The sequence below is a fragment of the Ranitomeya variabilis genome, chromosome 3 (genome assembly GCF_051348905.1).
Source record: "Ranitomeya variabilis isolate aRanVar5 chromosome 3, aRanVar5.hap1, whole genome shotgun sequence".
NCBI classification, from domain to species: Eukaryota; Metazoa; Chordata; class Amphibia; order Anura; family Dendrobatidae; genus Ranitomeya; species Ranitomeya variabilis.
Genome location: NC_135234.1, coordinates 462,496,022 through 462,511,857, shown reverse-complemented (window position 1 = coordinate 462,511,857; position 15,836 = coordinate 462,496,022). Strand labels below are relative to the sequence as shown.

At 42.8% G+C, this 15,836-nt stretch overlaps 1 protein-coding gene across 4 annotated transcripts in view; it reads right to left on the bottom strand.

The window, feature by feature from the left end:
• Nucleotides 1-4,330: 4,330 nt before the first annotated feature.
• The window catches only part of NMS (neuromedin S), a 103,610-nt gene continuing 92,104 nt past the window's right edge, over nucleotides 4,331-15,836 (bottom strand). For 2 of the 4 annotated variants that reach the window (XR_013223926.1, XM_077296610.1), the window contains exon 10: nucleotides 4,331-5,109. The gene's annotated coding sequence lies outside the window, so the exon portion shown is untranslated. The remainder of the gene's footprint in view (nucleotides 5,110-15,836) is intronic. The other 2 variants (XM_077296611.1, XM_077296612.1) reach the window with 1 other exon arrangement.

Here is a 15,836-nt window from a genome sequence, read left to right as displayed (position 1 = left end):
GATCACTTGTGCTTCTAGTGCTCTTGGCCCTCAGTGCTCTTTTGTGCTATCTATCCTCTGACTTCGGCTTGTCTTTGTTCTTTCCGCAGTTGCCTCGCCAGTAGCAGTGTTCCTTCCTTACCCCGCTGTCCCTGGGTTTCCTCAGTATTCCTAGCTAGTTCCTGGGTCGTTGTAATTCCCATCCGGTTCCTGTGCCGCTGTAGGGTTCCGTCTGTCTCTGTGTATCTTCAGTGTTCCTGTTTAGTCCTTTTTCCCCGTCATATCTACCTGTTCCGTTCATCCTCTGTGTCTTCCCATTCCGTGCTCCTTCCCTCCTGCCAGTCCCTGGTCTTTTCCCATCCTGGTCCTCCAGCTTCCATGGCAATAGTCCCTCACGGGCCTGCCCCTAACTCTCCCTGTATAGGGGGTGGTCCATCTGGTCAGCTCGCCCATAGGGGGTTCGTCGTCACGGTCCAGAGGGTCCACTTTTGTTTAGAACCGTCACACATGTTAAATATGGAGGGAAAATGGAGATATAGTGGGGGCCTAAAGAAGTCTTTGGCTCCCTTATTTGGCCTGCATGCATCAGGCCTTATATTATACATTACATTAGGCAGAACTCAGCCAAAGCGATTGCTAATCTAATGTGTATTGAGGTTTTCTTACTCTCTCCCAATGACACATGTCAGACATGAAGAGTCAGTCATCATAGACTTTCACACACTTGACCTTTTCTTCACATTTTCCGTAGTGAAATAAAGATGTATTTTCATCTCAGTGTGTAAGTTTATGGGAAAGTCAGGAAAAATAGCTTTCAGATTGACATTATTTCATGTGTATGGCCATCTTTAGTAATAATTACAATAATCTTGTTGAACAAAGTCAGGCTTTATTGTATGCTACCATGAAAGAGAAGTAGTCTGCACAAAGTTTTCAAGTTCTTCAAAAACAGTTTGTGCAGTGTGGCCTAGAACTGTAAGGGTATGTGTCCACGTTCAGGTTTGCTTCAGGCTTTGGTCAGGATTTTATGCAGGTAAAATCCTGACCAAAACTGCACCTGAGGTCACTGGCAGGTCACCTGCGGTGTACCTGCGTGTTTTGCTCATTGTAGCAACATGCTGCGTTCTGAAAAAACGCACCGCATGTGCGTTTTTGTGGGAAAAATGCATGCGTTTTTTAATGCACAGTGGAGACAGGATTTCATTAAATCCCCTCCACTATGCTGTAACATCTGGACGCTGCGTTTTTGATGCTGCGGCTCAGCGCTGTGTCAAAAACGCAGCGTTTCCTGAACGTGGACACATACCCTAAGGCAAAATGTGCATGCCGTAATACCATGAATTGTCAGGTGTATGGAGAGCCTGAGAACACTATGCAAAGCATTGTCCAGGGGTTAAGGTTTTAAACCAAATTGCTACATGTCGATTTTCATTTTCGCTTTTCCTTCCCTTCTTCCAAGAGGCAAATTTTTTTTTTATTTTTCCGTCAACATACCCATATAAGGGCTTGTTTTTTGTGGGTTGAGTTGTGATTTTGAATGACACCATTCATTCTACCAGATAATGTACTGGAAAATGGGGAAAACAATTCCAAGTCTGTTGAAATTTGCCATGTTCACTGTATGGTAAAACTGACCTGGCAATATAATTCTCCAGGTCATCATGAGTATGGAGATACCAAACATGCATAGTTTTTTTTTTATTAACATGGTGAAATTTTGAGGGGAAATTTGCAAAAAAAAACTAATGTTGCTTTTGTCGCCCAAAAATGTTGCTTTTTGTTTCTGAGACCCTTAACATTTCATTTTTTGGGATAATGGATTGTGGGATTATTTATTTTTTGCACCCTCAGCTGACATTTTTACTGATACTATTTTGGTATGGATATGATTTTGATAGTCTCTTGTTGCATTTTATTGCAATGTTGCTTCAGCCAAAAAAAACTACATTCTGGTGCATTGATTTTTTTCTTGTTACACCGTTTACTGATTGGATTAATTTATTTTATATTTTGATATATTGGATATTTACGAATGCAGCGATACCATATGTGTATTTTTAATTTTTTCAATTGTTTTATTTTTAATGGGGCAACAGGTGGGTGATTTGATCTTTTGTGGGTTTTTTTATATTTTTTAGAACTTTTTTTTTTAAACAACTTTTTACTGTATTTAATAGTCCTCTTAGTGGACTTGAAGCTGGCATCATCTGATACTATATATAGCAGTGCATCAGCTAAACGCTGGCTTTCACAGGAGTATGGTAATGACAGGGACAGGGGTCATCAGTAGATCCCCAGCTATCATGACAACCCATCGGCGCCTCAAGATAACGTCGCGGGCACACCAATGGGCACGTGGATTGAAGCGCCCCTCTGCCGCTGCATGTTAAATGCCGCTATCATAGAATGATGGGGACATTTAACAGGTTATAGAACTCGGGCAGAACTCTGCTCCACCCACGGCTGTTAAAGGCACATTAGTAAAAATGTTGGCTTGGCATGACGTACATCATATGTCGTGAAGGTTTTAAGAGGGTAGAAGTTTTTACCCTTTTTGTTGCTTGAATATGTAGTTAAAATTAAAAACCTGATGTAAAGATTCTTTTTCTCAAGGGGCTGTCCACTTTTACGAAAGTGGACCCCAAATGTTTTTTATAATGTAAAATAACAAAATAAGATCATACTCACCTTCAGAGGTTTTAGCTCCTTTCACTTGGTGTTGGTGCTGTGTGACTGCCATTGGTGATGTGATGCTGTGCCTGTGGGATGGTGTGACCTGGAGCCGTGGGGGCTTTGTCTTGCAGCTTGGGTCCTGTGAGGCACGTTGGTTATTCCCCCTGTTGGTGCTGTATCACTTTGGTGGTGGCCGCAGCGTTTCAGAGGCAAAGATACATGGCTGGGATACTACAGGGTGGGCCATGCATATGGATACACCTAAAATAAAACGTGAATGGTTGGTGACATCAACGTCCTGTTTGTAGCACATTAGTATATAGGAGTGGGAAATCTTTTCAAGATGGGTGGTGACCATGGCGGCCATTTTGAAGTCAGCCATTTTGGATCCAACTTTATTTTTTCCAATGGGAATAGGGTCATGTGACACATCAAACTTATTGAGAATTTCACAAGAAAAACAATGGTATGCTTGGCTTTAATATACACCCTATGCAAGAAAACTGTCACCATTGCCATGTTATTTAGGTGTATCCATATAAATGGGCCACCCAAAAAAGTTTGCCTCATCACTGAACATAATGTTCTGTGTAAACTGAGGGTCCTGTTCCAATTTGTGTTTTGCCCATTCTGCAAATTCAGATCTGGGTCATCCTCGGTGAGATGCTGCAGCAGCTGGATTTTGTAAGGGTGCCATTTGTGAGTAGCTAATATCCGCTGAAGGGATGTTCGACTGATACCAGATCGGCATGCTGAATTTGCAGAATGGGCAAAACAAAAATTGTAACAGGACCCTCAGTTTAAACAGAACATTATGTTCAGTGATGAAGCAAACTTTTTGGGTGGGCCATTTATATGGATATACCTAAATAACATGGGAATGGTGACAGTTTTCTTGCGTAGGGTGTCTTGCATTGAAATCTGCTGCAATGACCCGGATATTGCGTTCACCACACAACAACACAATTTCTATCCGTTCCTCACGTGTTAACCTCTGCGACAAGTCAATGGCTATAAACAAAGAGAAACTTGTAAAAAGCTCATGAAAGAATAAAGTTACATTAAAACCAAGCACACATTTGTTTTTTCTTGTGAAATTCTCAATAAGTTTGATGTGTCACATGACCCTCTTCCCATTGGAGAAAATAAAGTTGGATCCAAAATGGCCAACTTCAAAATGGCCGCCATGGTCACCACCCATCTTGAAAAGTTTTCCCCCTCCCATATACTAGTGTGACACAAACAGGAAGTTGATATCACCATCCATTCCTATTTTATTTAGGTGTATCCATAAACATGGCCCACCCTGTACAGCCAGTTGGCTGATGCATGCTGCCCACAGTTTGGGCAGCATGTTTCAGCTGACATGTTTCCTTTAAGGTTAAAAATCCACTAAGGTTCACCATGACATGGCAGTGGGTTTTATACAGTTTCATCAGAATGTTAAACTGAGAACTTTGTGTTCAATTTTGTAAATGTTTGCTTAGCCGCAATAGTTCATTGTATATGTTTTAGATACTGTATACTGTCCAAGGTTTTTTTTCTATAGTTAAAGTATACTTCCTGATATTGTTATTTTAGATTATAGGAAACGTTTTTGATCCTTTTTTTCTCCAAATATAAAATTGTAAGTATCAAACAAATACATAATAATGGGACATCTATATGAACAGCTGTATGTATCATATGCATGTACTGCAGTAATTTATTCAGAGCCGCAAGAATTAATTAGCACCTTATAGAAAATTACATATATTACAATAGAAGACATTGAGGGTACAACAACAATACATTGAACATATAAGTGTCATATGCCATTGCCTTTCATTACATCACTGGTGTTTTATACCATTAAATGTAATGAAAACTAAAATATACGGCAGGTAAATTAATACTATAATTTTAGATTTTGTTATAATTTTTGGGAATGTTTTATTATGAAAAAATTAAAGAAAAGCTAATAAGTCACAACCAAGGTCCACTTTGCATCCACATCACCTAATACAATGTTAATAGAATTGCCCCCTTTTACAAGGGGGATTGCAACCATGCCCAGTTGGAAGGAATTCATTTTCTCTGCTCCACATCTAGTTCTCTTGCTTGAGCCGCCATAAGCTCCATTCACAGAATACCAGATGCCATAAATGAAATTAGTATATTGGTTATGGGACCCACAGGAGGGATGGTTGTAAATGGAATAGCTCCAGTTGTATTGCAAACTAACATGCATATCTTGAAATACACAAAACTTTTAAACATTGTAATAAATTTACTACCATTGTAACTTTATTGGAACTTGTTAAAATGTTAAAAATGCAGATAACTTTTATATATTCTTAAAGTAATGCAATGTTTGCAGTTATGTTTAGCTGTTAAAAAGAAAGCATATTTGAAATTAAAAACACATTAAACAAAAAATAATCTGTGATCAATCCATGCCGGAAATCCTCAGTGATTCTGTAAAAGAAACAATAATAATAATGTTATTCTAGTGAATTGATCAACGGGTGTGTAATCTACTTTTCTGTTGAAACTCATAGACAGCCTATAATATCTTTTTGGATCAGTTTGGGCACTAATTAGCATCACTCTGGAAAGCCAAGGATGACATACCAATAAAATAAAACAGCAGAAGAAGCTGATGATGATAAAGATGGTTCAGACACAAGTGTGCGTATTGCTGCGTCAATAATAGACGTCACAATAACAGTTTAAAGCCAACAAAATTCATTATTGCTGAACGCTCTGAAGAAGATATGACTTTTGGCACAAAAACGTACAAAGCTCTTCAGTGAGCCTGAAATGTTGAAAATGGTATCTGATCTGCCGGCAGGATATTATACAGTAGAAGTAGCTGATCAGATTGATATACATTTTTGTTGGAAAAGTTTCAGTGAAACTTACATTTTATTCCTTGAAATCCCTTGTGTATGTATGCATGGGTTCAGTAAGTGGTCCTATTCAGAGATTGGCAGGCTTCCCTGAGCATGCAGTGATAGCTGTCAATTACGGTGTATTAATGTCCGCTGGATCCATGCTTATACAAACACCAGGGTTTTCCATGAATAAAATACAAGTTCCACTGAATATTTTCCTACAAACCTATATATTATTCTGCTCAGATTCTCCTCCTCTATGCTTGCTGTCCACAGACTGAACTGCATTTACAATGTGACAAGTTCCATTAGATGGTCAGGTACAGTTGAAGGCACAATCTAAGTTCTATTGTCAACAACAGTCTCTCAACTATCATTCACAATGGCAATTTAAAAGTACTAGTCACTCTGTAACGGTTCTGTGGGCCACCTACGTAGGGAACTTTTGTGTCTCAGTCTGCTGAGTTTCAGTCTGGTGGGATCCAGCAATCTATCTTTAATCTTTTTGAAAATAGAAGGGGCGCCTCAGTCACACCTGTGGGACCGATTTTAACCCTGTCCATCTCTTTCTAAAGATCAGCACTTGGATTATGGCCACAAGCCAAGTCTTACAGTTTCTAAGTGCACCTTTCCTACTTTCTGTTTCTGTTCCTCAAGTTTCTGTTTGCAGCCTGGCCTTGCTTGACTACTGTTTCTGCCCTGCAGCAGTCTACATCCTATCTTCCTGACTTCTTCTGATCTGTCTCCCAGGAAATCACTCACTGGATACTTGTTGACACACTATTTTGGCCCTCTAAAGGTACCGTCACACTAGGCGATATCGCCAGCAATCCGTGACGTTGCAGCGACCTGGATGGCGATATCGCTGTATTTGACACGCAGCAGCGATCTGGATCCCGCTGTGAAATTGCTGGTCGCTGCTAGAAGGTCTGCACATTATTTGGTCGCTAGGTCGCCGTGTATCGCCGTGTTTGACAGCAAAAGCGACGATACCAGCGATATTTTACACTGGTAACCAGGGTAAACATCGGGTTACTAAGCGCAGGGCCGCGCTTAGTAACCCGATGTTTACCCTGGTTACCAGCGTAAAAGTTAAAAAAACAAACAGTACATACTCACCTGCGCGTCCCCCAGCCTCTGCTTCCTGACACTAAAGCGCCGGCCCTAAACTGAAAGTGAAAGCAACAGCGGTGACGTCACCGCTGTGCTGTTAGGGCCGGAGCTCAGTCAGCGTCAGGATGCAGAGGCTGGGGGACGCGCAGGTGAGCATGTACTGTTTGTTTTTTTAACTTTTACGCTGGTAACCAGGGTAAACATCGGGTTACTAAGCGCGCCCCTGCGCTTAGCAACCCGATGTTTACCCTGGTTACCCGGGGACCTCGGCATCGCTGGTCGCTGGAGAGCGGTCTGTGTGACAGCTCTCCAGCGACCACACAGCGACGCTGCAGCGATCGGCATTGCTGTCGCTATCGCTGCAGCGTCGCTTAGTGTGACGGTACCTTAACTTCCTGACTTCTGCTTACATAGTGTCTCTAGCACCACCCTTTGTAATGGTGAACCCTGCTCTCACAGGTTTACACTCTTTAAACAATAACTGCTCCCTGTGTCAGATATATACTCTGAATGCTAATTATCACCTCTAAAAAAAATCTCTGCTTTTACTTTCATAGGGAAGGTTTCCTTTGACCTTGAGCACTCAACTGATTAACCAACTGACACAAGAAGCTCAAATTAACTGGTTTCATTCCACCAGATTAAATTCAACCTTATCTCTAGCTTCTAAATTTTGAAGCCATATGTCCATCCTTAATGACTGCTAGTGGATGACAGTTTCATCAATGGTTTCATCCAAAGTTATAAATCTAAACCCCTCTTAATGTTAAGCCAGTCGCTAACTGCCAAATGTTTTTTCCATTTATAGGTGCAGGCTTGGATAGGCCCCCAAGTGAAATTCCCTGTGGTGGGTCCCCACTGAGCTCCTGAGCAGGAGTGAGCCCACTACACCCCACATGAGCAGTGCTTGGCATAGTATGCTTAATGTAACATGTACAGACAATGGCAGCATCTCCTCATTAACTTAACAAAGTACCTAGTTTGTTGTTCCAATGATATGCAAAATTTTGGGCACCCCCAGTCAAAATTTCTGTTATTGTGAACAGTTAAGCAGGTTGAAGATGAAATGATCTCTAAAAGGCCTGAAGTTAAAGATGACACAAAAGTTTGAGCACCCTGCAGGGTTAGTACTTATTAGCACACCCTTTGAAAGTGTCACAGCTAGTAAATGCTTTTTGTACCCAGACAAGGGTCTTTCAATTCTTGTTTGAGGGATTTTCATCCATTCTTCCTTGGAAAATTCTTCCAGTTCTGTGAGATTCCTGGGTCATTTTGAATGCATTGCTATTTTGAAGTCTAGCCACAGATTTTCAATGATATATTTAACCAGAAAAATTGAGTGCTATACAACATTATAGAAAATCATCGAAAAGGTTTTATTAATAATATGTTCAAAAAAGACATAGATATGACAAAATAAGCAACAAGGATGAAAGACCTAGATGGTGGCCAAAAAAGCCTCGGACGGACATAAACCACAATGTAATCACAGTGAATGTTAGTAAGTAATCTATAAATAAATAAATGTTGCACAAATCACTGTGGATCCTAATCCATATGAAGTAAAAGGGTGAGATGACAATGCCTCATCTAACCTACCATGCATAATTTAGTGTGAGTAAATAAAATTAAAAGCTCAAAGTAAATAGTTCTCACCCATATTGCCATAGATGTCCCCCCAGGGAATGGCGGAGTCCCAACATGTGTTTTGTGGTAGCTTTTTCACAGGGAGTGATTTTCAATATGATAAGGGGATTATGAGGGCCATTGAAAAAGTTCATCTTCCAACTTTTGTGGTAGTCTATGGTAGATTTTGTGTTTAGGATCATTATCCATTTGTAGAAGGCATCTCTTTTTCCTTTTTACAATGGTGTTATGTTTACATCGAGAATTTCTTGAAATTTACTTGAATCCATTCTTCTCTCTACCCGTAAAATGTTCCCTGTGCCATTGGCGCAACACAACCCCAAAGCATAATTTATCCACCCCCATGCTTAGTGGTTGGAGAGATGTTCTTTTCCTGAAATTCTGTGCCCTTTTTACTCCTCACATATCTTTGATTGTTGCGGCCAAATAGTTTTATTTTATCTTCATCAGTTCATAGGACTTGTTTCCAAAATGCATCAGGTTTGTTCAGATATTCTTTTGCATACTTCTGATGCTGAATTTTATGGTGAGGATACAGGAGAGGTTTTCTTTTGATGACTCGTCCATGGAGGCCATATTTGTGTAGGTGTCTCTGAACAGCGGAACAATATACCACAACTTCAGAGTCTGCAAAATCTTTCTAAGGCTGAGTTCACACGTAGCAGAATTGCCGCGGAAATTTCCGCGGCAATTCTGCGCCTCCTGCCGCGGGTATATCGCATGCAGAATTTGCATGCATATACCCGCAGAAAACTAGCATTTTGCAAGCATAATTAGCTTGCAGAGTGCTAGCGTTTTCCAAGCGATCTGTAGCATCGCTTGGAAAAGTGTTTGACAGGTTGGTCACACTTGTCAAACATAGTGTTTGACAAGTGTGACCAACTTTTTACTATAGATGCAGCCTATGCAGCATCTATAGTAAAAGATAGAATGTTAAAAATAATAAAAAAAATTAAAAAAAAGGTTATACTCACCTCAGCGGCTTCCGTTCCTAATGCTGTGTGTTCAGGACCTTCCATTGACGTAGCGGTCGCGTGACTGTGACGTCATCGCAGTCATGTGACCGCGACGTCATTGCAGGTCCTTCACACACACCTCGGAAGCCTCTGAGAAGGTCGGGCCGCCAGAAGGTGAGTATATCGCTATTTTTTATTTTAATTCTTTTTTTTTTACCACTTATATGGTGCCCAGTCCGTGGAGGAGAGTCTCCTCTCCTCCACCCTGGGTACCAACCGCACTTGATCTGCTTACTTCCCGCATGGTGTGCACAGCCCAATGCGGGAAGTAAGCAGATGAATGCACTCCTATGTGTGCAGAATCGCCGCGATTCCGCAATTTTAATGAACATGCTGCGTTTTTTTCTGGCTTGCGATTCCGCTCAGGAAAAAGATGCAGCATGTGCACAAAAAATGCAGATTGCAATCTGTTACATAGGATGCTTAATGTTAGCGTTTTTTTCGCGGTTTTATAGCGTTTTTATAGCGAAAAACCGCGAAAAAAACGCAAAAAATCTGCTACGTGTGCACACAGCCTCAAGGTCGTTGACAGTCAAGCGGGGGTTCTGATTTGCTTTTCTAGCAATCCTATGAGCAGCTCTCACTGAAATTTTGCTAGATCTTCCAGAACTTATCTTGACGTCCACTAATCCTGGTAACTGCCATTTCTTAATTACGTTTCGAACTGAGGAAAGGGCAACTTAAAAACGCTTTGCTAACTTCTTATAGCCTTCTCCTGCTTTGTGGGCCTCCACCATTTTCATTTTCAGAGTGCTAGGAAGCTGCATAGAAGACCACATGGCTCCTGTTTTTTGGCACAAGGCTAGAGGAGGGTGGGTTTTTATAAATCTGGGAAATTTGCATCACCTGGCTTTTCCTAATGATGACAGCGAATAAGCCATAACCCTAATAGACTAATTAAGGACTGAAACCTTTGTCAAAGTTATCTGAGCCAGGGCCGGGTCCAGGTTTTTGTGGGCCCCATGCGAAAGAGTCTCAGTAGGCCCCTTTGACACATACGACGATTCATGATGCACAAATACGGCAGAGAAATATAGGTATAGTACAATGCCACTTCAGAAACTGATGAATCCTCGCAGCGTAGTACATGCTCAGGGGGATTCAAAAGTCTGCAATCAGAGTGACTGCAGACTTTCATTTTAGACCAGATGGTATAGTCCTCCATACAGTATTATGAGCACCATATAGTCCTCCACACAATATTATGGACACTATATAATGTTCCATACATTATATGGTGTTCATGTAATGATAGTGCTCCATAAAATATTATGGGCCCCATATATTGCTCCCTTCAGTATAATGAGCCCTGTTGTGAACTCAGTTTTCAGGCTCCCTCTTGTGGTCACTGGTGGTATGGTGTGACTTTTGCTTTGGGCTCCCCCTGGTGGCTTTGTTTGTTATTCTGCTGGTCTCTGGCTATCAGCTGGTTCGTTATCCTCTGGGAGGTTCCTATATAGCTCAGTTTTACTACCACTTGTTGCCGGCTGTCGATGTAATCAGTGCTACTCAGATTCCTTCTGACTACCTCGCTCCCAGTCCATCCAGGACAAGCTAAGTTTTGTTTGCTCATTTTTTGATCAGCAGTGTTTATCATGTTTTCTTGTCCAGCTTGCTAAAATGTGATTCCCTCGCTTGCTGGATGCTCTAGTGGACTGAGTTTCTCCCCACACACCATTAGTTGGTGCGTGGGTTCTTGAAATCTCAGGATGGATATTTTGTAAGGGTTTTTTATTGATCGCATAGACCCCTGCTCTATTTTCTGCTTTCTAGTACTAGTGGGCCTCTTTTGCTGAATCTGATTTCATCCCTACGTATGTGCCTTCTTCTTACTTCACCGTTAATATTTGTTGGGGGCTTCTATATCTTTGGGGATTATTTCTCTGGAGGCAAGCGAGGTCTTTTGTTCTCTTTAGGGGTAGCTAGTTCCTCAGGCTGGCTCGAGACGTCTAGGAATTTTTTAGGCACGTTCGCTGGCTACCTCTAGTTGTGTTGGATAGGTTCAGATTTGCGATCAGTCCAGTTACCATCTCCCTAGAGCTTGTCCTTAGTTTATTCACTTGCTGGTCTATTCGTGATCCTCAGCCACTAAGGATCATAACAGTACAGCCGGCCAGTAAAGTGTTAATTGCATGGCAGAAGCAGGAGAAAAGAAGCCTTGAGAATTTTTTTTTTTTTTTTTTGCCGTGTGTCTAGCTGCTGTGGCTAGCTTCTTTCCTCCTCTTAATCTTGGTGTGGCTCTGAGTTCAGCTGCTGACATGGATGTCCAGAGCTTGGCTTCCAGTCTGGATCATCTTGCTGATAGGGTTCAAAGTATTCAGGATTTTGTTGTTCACAGTCCTATGTCAGAGCCTAGAATACCTATTCCGGAGTTGTTTTCTGGAGATAGATCTAGGTTCCTGAATTTTAGGAACAATTGTAAGTTGTTTCTTTCTTTGAAACCTCGTTCCTCTGGTGATGCCGTTCAGCAAGTTAAGATTATCATTTTCTTTTTGCGTGGTGACCCTCAAGATTGGGCCTTCGCATTGGCGCCAGGGGATCCTGCATTGCTTAGTGTAGATGCGTTTTTTCTAGCCCTTGGATTGCTCTATGAGGAACCTAATCTTGAGAACCAGGCTGAAAAAATGTTATTGGCCATCTCGCAGGGGCAAGATGAAGCAGAGGTGTACTGCCAGAAATTTCGGAAATGGTCGGTGCTTTCTCAGTGGAATGAGTGTGCCCTGGCTGCAAATTTCAGAGAAGGTCTTTCTGAAGCCATTAAGAATGTCATGGTGGGGTTCCCTACGCCTGCAGGTCTGAATGAGTCAATGACTCTGGCCATTCAGATTGATCGGCGTTTGCGGGAGCGCAAACCTGTGCACCATTTGGCGGTGTCTTCTGAACAGACACCTGAATCTATGCAATGTGACAGAATTCTGACCAGAAGTGAACGGCAAAATTATAGACGGCAAAATAAGTTGTGCTTTTACTGTGGTGACTCAGCTCATGTTATCTCAGCATGCTCTAAGCGCAAAAAAAAAGGTTGATAAATCTGTCACCATTGGTACTTTACAGCCTAAGTTCATTTTGTCTGTTACCCTGATTTGTTCCCTGTCATCTTACCCGGTTAATGCTTTTGTAGATTCAGGTGCCGCCCTGAGTCTGATGGATTGGTCATTTGCCAGGCGCTGTGGTTTTGATTTGGAGCCTTTAAAATTCCCTATTCCACTAAGGGGAATTGATTCTACACCATTGGCTACGAATAGACCTCAGTACTGGACACAAGTGACCATGTGCATGACTCCTGTTCATCAGGAGGTGATTCGCTTTCTTGTACTGCATAATTTGCATGATGTCGTCGTGTTGGGTCTACCATGGTTGCAGACTCATAATCCAGTCTTGGATTGGAAAGCTATGTCGGTGTCAAGTTGGGGTTGTCAGGGAATTCATGGTGACGCTCCTGTGGTGTCAATTGCTTCGTCCACTCCTTCTGAAGTCCCTACGTTTTTGTCAGACTACCAGGATGTATTTGAGGAGCCCAAACTCAATTCTCTACCTCCTCATAGGGACTGTGATTGTGCTATAAATTTGATTCCTGGTAGTAAGTTTCCTAAGGGACGAATTTTCAATTTATCTGTGCCGGAGCATGCTGCCATGCAGAGTTATATAAAGGAATCTTTAGAGAGGGGACATATTCGCCTGTCCTCATCCCCTCTTGGTGCAGGATTCTTTTTTGTGGCTAAAAAGGATGGTTCACTGAGACCCTGCATTGATTATCGCCTTTTGAATAAAATCACGGTCAAATTTCAGTATCCTTTGCCATTGTTAACTGATTTGTTTGCTCGCATTATGGGGTCTAGTTGGTTCACCAAGATAGATCTTCGTGGTGCGTATAACCTTGTGCGTATAAAACAGGGTGATGAATGGAAAACTGCATTTAATACGCCTGAAGGCCATTTTGAGTACTTGGTGATGCCTTTTGGACTTTCTAATGCTCCTTCAGTCTTTCAGTCCTTTATGCATGACATCTTCCGTGAATATCTGGATAAGTTTATGATTGTGTATCTGGATGATATTCTGGTTTTTTCGGATGATTGGGAGTCTCATGTTAAGCAGGTCAGGATGGTCTTTCAGGTCCTGCGTGACAATGCTTTATTTGTGAAGGGCTCAAAATGTCTTTTTGGAGTCCAGAAGATTTCTTTTTTGGGTTTCATTTTTTCTCCTTCTACTATTGAGATGGACCTAGTCAAGGTTCAGGCTATTCATGACTGGACGCAGCCTACATCTGTTAAGAGTCTTCAGAAGTTCTTGGGTTTTGCTAATTTTTACCGTCGCTTCATAGCTAATTTTTCTGGCGTTGTTAAGCCTTTGACGGATTTGACCAAGAAGGGTTCTGATGTGACTAATTGGTCTTCTGCGGCTGTGGAGGCCTTTCGGGAGCTGAAGCGTCGGTTTTCTTCGGCTCCGGTCTTATGTCAGCCAGATGTCTCACTTCCCTTCCAGGTGGAGGTTGATGCTTCCGAGATTGGAGCGGGGGCTGTTTTGTAGCAGAGAAGCCCCGATGGCGCTGTGATGAAGCCATGTGCTTTCTTTTCAAGAAAGTTTTCGCCTGCCGAGCGGAATTATGATGTCGGTAATCGGGAGCTGTTGGCTATGAAGTGGGCATTTGAGGAGTGGCGACATTGGCTCGAGGGAGCTAAACATCGTGTGGTGGTCTTGACTGATCACAAGAATTTGATTTATCTCGAGTCGGCCAAGCGGCTGAATCCCAGACAGGCTCGTTGGTCGTTGTTTTTCTCTCGTTTTGATTTCATGGTCTCGTACCTGCCGGGTTCGAAGAATGTGAAGGCTGATGCTCTTTCTAGGAGTTTTGTGCCTGACTCTCCTGGAGATTCAGAGCCGGCTGGTATCCTTAGAGAAGGGGTGATTTTGTCTGCCATCTCCCCAGATTTGCGACGTGTGCTGCAAGAGTTTCAGGTGGATAGACCTGACCGCTGTCCACCGGAGAGACTGTTTGTCCCGGATAGATGGACCAACAGAGTCATCTCCGAGGTTCATTCTTCGGTGTTGGCGGGCCATCCTGGAATATTTGGTACCAGAGACTTGGTGGCCAGGTCTTTTTGGTGGCCTTCCTTGTCGCAGGATGTGCGTTCCTTTGTGCAGTCTTGTGGAATTTGTGCTCGGGCTAAGCCTTGCTGTTCTCGTGCCAGTGGTTTGCTGTTACCTTTGCCTGTCCCGAAGAGGCCTTGGACGCACATTTCCATGGATTTTATTTCAGATCTCCCTGTCTCTCAGAGAATGTCTGTCATCTGGGTGGTGTGTGATCGTTTTTCTAAGATGGTCCATTTGGTGCCCTTGCCTAAGTTGCCTTCCTCCTCCGAGTTGGTTCCACTGTTTTTTCAAAATGTGGTTCGTTTGCACGGGATTCCTGAGAACATTGTTTCTGACAGAGGATCCCAGTTTGTGTCTAGATTTTGGCGGACCTTTTGTGCTAAGTTGGGCATTGAATTGTCTTTTTCGTCGGCCTTCCATCCTCAGACGAATGGCCAAACCGAGCGAACTAATCAGACCTTGGAGACTTATTTAAGATGTTTTGTTTCTGCTGACCAGGATGACTGGGTTACTTTTTTGCCGTTGGCCAAGTTTGCCCTTAATAATCGGGCTAGTTCTGCTACTTTGGTTTCTCCTTTTTTTTGTAATTCGGGGTTTCATCCTCGTTTTTCCTCGGGTCAGGTGGAGCCTTCTGACTGTCCTGGAGTGGATGTTGTGGTGGATAGGTTGCATCAGATTTGGAATCATGTGGTGGACAATTTGAAGTTGTCACAAGAGAAGGCTCAGCTCTTTGCCAACCGCCGTCGCTGTGTTGGTCCCCAACTTTGTGTTGGGGACTTGGTGTGGTTGTCTTCTCGCTTCGTTCCTATGAAGGTCTCCTCTCCTAAGTTCAAGCCTCGGTTTATCGGTCCTTATAAGATTCTGGAAGTCCTTGGCCCTGTGTCATTCCGTCTGGACCTCCCGGCATCATTTGCTATTCATAATGTGTTCCATCACTCGTTGTTGCGGAGGTATGTGGTACCTGTGGTTCCTCCGGTTGAGCCTCCTGCCCCGGTGCTGGTTGATGGAGAATTGGAGTACGTGGTGGAGAAGATCTTGGATTCTCGTGTTTCTAGACGGAGGCTCCAGTATTTGGTCAAGTGGAAGGGCTATGGTCAGGAGGATAATTCTTGGGTTGTCGCCTCTGATGTTCATGCGGCAGATTTGGTTCGTGCCTTCCATGTGGCTCATCCTGATCGCCCTGGGGGTTTTCATGAGGGTTCGGTGACCCCTCCTTAAGGGGGGGTACTGTTGTGAACTCTGTTTTCAGGCTCCCTCTTGTGGTCACTGGTGGTATGGTGTGACTTTTGCTTTGGGCTCCCCCTGGTGGCTTTGCTTGTTATCCTGCTGGTCTCTGGCTATCAGCTGGTTCGTTATCCTCTGGGAGGTTCCTATATAGCTCAGTTTTACTACCACTTGTTGCCGGCTGTCGATGTAATCAGTGCTACTCAGATTCCTTCTG